At 33.8% G+C, this 6,051-nt stretch overlaps 1 pseudogene; it reads right to left on the reverse strand.

The window, feature by feature from the left end:
* Positions 1-283: 283 nt before the first annotated feature.
* Positions 284-2,002, reverse strand: LOC145954056 (uncharacterized; annotated as a pseudogene).
* Positions 2,003-6,051: the final 4,049 nt, after the last annotated feature.

The raw sequence follows: 6,051 nt of genomic DNA on the forward strand, positions 1-6,051 counted from the left end.
AGGAATAATAAATTTAATGCTAACAAGGCTTAGGAGAATGATTAATAGCCATAAGAAGCATGTCTCTAAGGGTGTTAGCTCCCCTATTCTCTTCCAATCTCCTAGTCAAGGGCCTAGTGATGGGTCCCACATAAAGCTCCAAAGATGGTCCTCCATCATGTTCATATGGAAGTCATGATATTACCAAGTTCTTTATCTTGATTTGGAAGAAGAATTCATTTAAAACTCTTATTTTAGCCACAGTGTGTGTAGTAGCAATCTTCAATTTCCTTCTAGACTATCCTTATATGCCATTGGAGCCCAACATCTCATCATCATCAAGTTCCATAGCTTTCTGCAATCCATGGATCACATACTTGCATGTTAATTTATTTGGAAAATACCCCACCTTGAGCAGCTTATCTTGAAGCTCCATCAACTCGTCTATATTACCAACCTCACAAAATACTTTAACAACTGCATTGTAGCTTTCAGTGTCATAAATTTGAAATTTCTTGGCAAAGATTTTCAATAATGACATAGCTTTGTCAACCTTATTTTCCTCACAATACCCATATATTAATGTTTTGCTCGTCTCTACATCAGGTTGAATTTCTGAAGTAACCATTTCCTCCAACAAACCTTCAGCCTCTAAAATCCTGTTTACTCGACACAAGCAGCTTATAACAGCATTATAGGAAGCTAGATTCAACTTCATGCTCTTCTTCACCATCTCACATTTCAAAATCAACGCCTCTTCCACATTATTAAATTCACATAGTGTCTCAACTAGTTTATTGTAAGTATTCATTTTAGGTATATAGCCATCCTGAGATATCCTTAGCAAAAAACTTCTAGCAACAAATGGTCGACCTTCACTACATAATGCAACTATAAGATAATCATACACATCCTCAGGAATCTTAATTTCAAATTTCTTAAGCTCCACGACAACATTTAAGGCAGGAAAAATTTTCCTTCCCTAGCATATCCTTCAACTATAACCCGACAAGTGACCGCATCAGGACAAATCCCATTTCCTATCATTTCATGCAACAATGATCTACACATTTGCATCTTTCCTTCTCTACAATAACCAGACACAAGAATATTGTAAGACACAACATCCGGATCTATCCCTCGGTGAACCATCTCATGAAAAAGTCGATGAGCCTCCTTGACCTTTCCTTCTTCACAAAGACCATTCATCAACGCTGTGTGTGTAATCAAATTAGGCATCACACCTCTAATGTACATGATCTTGTACAGATAAAACGCATCTTCCAACCTTTTTTTTCTTACAATAGCTATTAACAAGGGTGTTATACGTGACCAAGTCAGGCTCAAACCCTTCCTCCTCTATCTTCTCCAAGAATCTATTCACCTTGTCGGTTTCTACGTCTTTGCACAAAACATAGGTCATAATGTTGAAAGTATAAGCATTCTTGTGTATTCCAAGTCTTCCCATTTTTTCATAAACCTCCCAACATTGAGCAATATAATTAAGCCTAGACAACCCACTCAACAAACAATTACAAGCAATCACATTGGGGATAAAACAAGCCCCAATGTTCCTCCTAAAAGTTACCAAACCCTTCTCAACCATGCCAACCTTCACATAAGCCTTGATAAGCATATCAAAAATCACAGGGTTCCAATTACAATCCTCAGTGCACCCCACAAGGCTCTTATAAATGTCCTCATTTGGGGAAACACCTTCAACCTCAACCAATTGTATCAACTCAGACAATAACTTCATGGCCTGAGAGTATACCCTAGACCAAGCAAGTATGTGAACAATTACACAATAGTTATGCAAAGAGGGTGTGATGTTCAAGTCATTTTTGACCCAATTAAAGAAGGTGAGGGCTGAAGAGTGATCAGACTGGGATCTGAGCAAGACCCTCGAAATTTCGTAGGGACCCAAGTGGGGGAGAATCGCTTTGATGTCATTTTGAAGTGAAAGGCAAGAACGTTTTTGTTGGAGGGTGGAAGAGATGAAGTTTACAATGTTGTTGGGGTTATGGGTAGGGGGAGAAGATTATAAAAAGGGACTCAAAGGGGGTTTGGAATGAGAATCTTGAAGGGTGATTAGGGAAGAAGAAGAAGAAGAAAAGAGAGCGGTTTTCTTAGTGAAATTTTTTGAAATGGTGGTAAGATAGATGGGAGATCGAGAAATCATAGAGTTGAGGATAGAGAAAAACATACGAGGTTTGCAATAGAAATGGGACAATGAATGTGATTGAAATGTTGTAGGTGCTGCCAAGTGCCTCTCACTACAACTTTTGGTTCCTGAAAGAGAGAAGACGAAGAAACTATCTAAAATAAAATAAAATAATGTTAAATATATAAAAATAAGTTTACATATTAATTAAAAAAAATTAATGGTTGGGTTAAAAATAATTCTTTTTTTAAAATTAACATGTGATAATTTTCACAAATTAACGTAATATAAATTAATTTAATTTATGAAAATATTAATTTCATTCTTTTCTTTTAAAATTCTTCTTTCTTATAGGTAATTTTATAGAAATTTATTTAAATATATTCTTAATTTATCTATGGTTTGTGTACAGTTATTATTTCAAACAGATATAGAATTTAAACAAACATACAGATCTCAAAGCTAAACAAATAAGACAAACAAAATAAAAGAAAAAAATATTTGAACTATTATTCTTATTTTGCTAATTTCATCATTTATTTGGGCCTGAGCTTTAAGTGTCCCTAGTGAAATCGTCATTTTTTGCAATCTAAAAAATTTCAATCTTGCGACTTATAGATGAGACATCCAATTGAAAATATCATTAATTAAGGAATACCCAGACCAGACTAATCCCTAAATAATAATTTTAAAAATAAGTTCTTAGGAGTCGTCATCAATATTATACTCAAAATATTAAAATAAAAAATAAAATCAATATAGCCTTGATAATCAAATTTGGGTTTGGGGGTCGGTTACGTGTAAGGAAGGTATTAAACACTTTTACAACACCCTTAATCGATACCCTATGATAAAATTAACATTATAAAAAATAATAATATAAATATTAAATTTCTTTTTATTGATGACTATTTACATGCTTAACTTTAAATTATCTAATTCACCCTAAAATATCTACATAAATGTTTTTATCATAACAATGTCTATCAAGAATAAGAAATAAAAGAAAAAGAAAAAGATTGATTAAAATACCTCGTAACAAGCTTTGTTAGATTTTCAAATATGAAAATTCTAGGTACTTTGTAACAACCTTTGACACTAACAAATTCTTCACGATCTCAAGAAATAGAAGAAAGAGAAGAGAATTCTGAATTTTAGATCAGACTCTATAGACGAATTTTTTTCAGTCTTGAGAAGAATGCGTGAGTATGCTTTTTATAGACATCAGGAACGGCCAGAACGACCTGTTCCATATTCGGAACGGCCCGTTCTGGATCCTCTCATAATGTGTCAATTTAACTTATGGAACGGCCCGTTCTGAATCCAGAACGACTTGTTCTATAGTTGAGTTTTGACCCATAACTACCATGTTGGAACGCCCGTTTCAGACCTGGTTTTTTAGGCCTTTTTGATGTTTTGAAACGGCCCTTTCCAGTTTTAGAACGGGCGTCCTACTTTGAGAACGGGTCGTTCCAAAATGAGAACGGGCCGTTCCAAACTGAGAACGGGCCGTTCCAAACGGAGTACGGGCCGTTCCAGTTTTGGGAACGGGCCGTTCCGGATTTGGAACAACCCGTTCTGGATGCTAAATCAGTCTTTTGTTGACTTTAAGCCTTCTGATGTCATGTTCTGTTGTTTCCATGCTTGGGAGCTCCTTTTCTTCACAAAATAAAAGTCTATTTCTCAATTTACCTGTCTGAACAAAATTAAGTGTTTACAATGTTTTCATGAGAGTTGTAAGAAATCTTCTTTATCTTTTAATGAGATAAGGATGAACATGATAGGATTAGTATAACTCCCGATACGTTGTTTTATGTAAATCTTCTTCATGGAGTATGGTGTTTATGTGAGAAAGAGCAGCAATGGCAAATTGTTGATAGTTTGTCTCTATGTTGATGACCTATTGGTCACTGGTGTTGATATTGTTGAAATTGATAGATTCAAGTTCACTATGAATTCTGAGTTTGAAATGACAGACTCTATCCTACTTTCTAAGCATGGAGTTTGTGCATTATCATAGTGGTATCTTTCTTCATCACGGAAGGTACATCACAGAAGTGTTGAAGAGGTTTGGAATGGTTGATTGTAATGCTACAATCACACTAGCTGAAGTGAATTTGGAAGTAATGAAAGATGAAAACTCTAAGAGGATTGATAGTACGCTTTACAAACAAATTGTAGGCTCTCTGAGGTTTGTTTGCAATAGCAAACCAAACATCTGCTTTGCTGTTGGAATTGCTAACAAATTCATGGCTGATCCTAGGGTGACTCATGGCTTTTGGTCAAGAGAATTTTGAGATACTTGAAGGGAACTATAGATTATGAAATTTTGTTTCCTAAAGAATGTAAAGATAAGTTGATTGGTTTCTATGATAGTGATTGGTGTCGAGACAAGGAAGATAAAAAAGAATACCACTTATTACTTTTTCATGTTTCCAGGTGCACCAATCTCTTGGTGTTCTAAGAAACAACCAATAGTGGCTCTATCTAGCTGTGAAACAGAATATGTAGCAGCTGCTTACTATGCTTGTCAAGGAATTTGCCTGAAATCATTAATAACAAAATTGAGTTTGGGTGATGAAGAGAAGGTGCAATTGTTTATTGCAATTGAGCTAGCTAAGAATCTAGTAGCGTATGGGAGATCTAAGCATATTGAGGCCAGGTTTCATTATCTCAGAGATCAAGTTTACAGAAGGAAGATTGAGCTAGTTCATTATAGAAATGAAGTGCAACCAGCTAATGCTCTTACCAAGTCTATGAAGATTGGAAGATTTCTGGAGCTTAGGAAAATGTTTGGAGTTATTTCAATGTTGGATCTGAATTAAAGGCGATATGTTGAGTTAGTATGTGATTAATTCAAATATTTGTAAAATTTGAAGAAAAAAAAAAGGAAAATTAACTTATATAAAGGCGTGAACACTTATCCACATAAATGAAAGAAGAAGAAAAAAATACAATTTCTCTCTTATCCTTTTCTTTGTTTTCCTTTGGATCCCTAACAATTGAAATCCCAATGTTGAAGAGACTTACTATAATTTTTATGTATGCAAAGTAACCAAGTCAAAGATAAAAGAATAATAAAGTTTACCCAAACAATCCCAATTATTTTTAATTCATTATTCATGAACACAATTTAAATGATAGCTTTTTAGGTAAATACTTGATAAAAGGATCTCAATTCCTTGTATAGAGATAGTCTGTTAACCACTGTGGTGTGAATTAAGTTATATTAGAATTTTCTGATTCCAATCTTCCCTGGGCACGTTACCATCTTTTGTTCATTTTTCATGAGCATGGCATTGTCATTTCTCAACACAGCTCACATATAAACAGGACACTTCAATATTTTTATCCTAGATTAAATTTTTTAACTGTCTGAAATAACTTCCTTGAGGAAAAAAAAAAAAAAAAAAAAGCCATTAACTCTACATTTTAAAAAGGTTAACTTTTACTCTACCAACAGAATCCCTTAGACCTGAACAGTTCCACTTTCTGAAAATATATAATTATGTCCCTCATCAGTCATAAAGCCTTTCATACAATACTTATGAACATATAAATAAACCTTTAAATGTTAGAATTTTAGTGCATAACTTTAATCATAATAAGCTCCCTTGAAAAGCACATGTATATTTAACGTTTCATATGTACAATTTTTTTAAAAATTTTCTTTATCATATCCCTAATGCATCAAAATTCAAGTAGACTTTTTCATAAAAATAACTTATAAATATTATTTTAGACTCCTAAGCATTAGGTGAATTTTTATCTAGTCAAATAGAAATAATAGGCATCCAATGAGAGCATCCACTCAACTTTGAAATCAAGAGTTTGGAACCCAATAATTTTTTTTTCTTTTTAACCTAATTGAAATGCGTTACATATCTCTACAAGCAACCCCAAGGGTG

The sequence above is a fragment of the Cajanus cajan genome, chromosome 2 (assembly GCF_000230855.2).
Source record: "Cajanus cajan strain Asha chromosome 2, NIPB_CcT2T_4, whole genome shotgun sequence".
Classification (NCBI taxonomy): domain Eukaryota; kingdom Viridiplantae; phylum Streptophyta; class Magnoliopsida; order Fabales; family Fabaceae; genus Cajanus; species Cajanus cajan.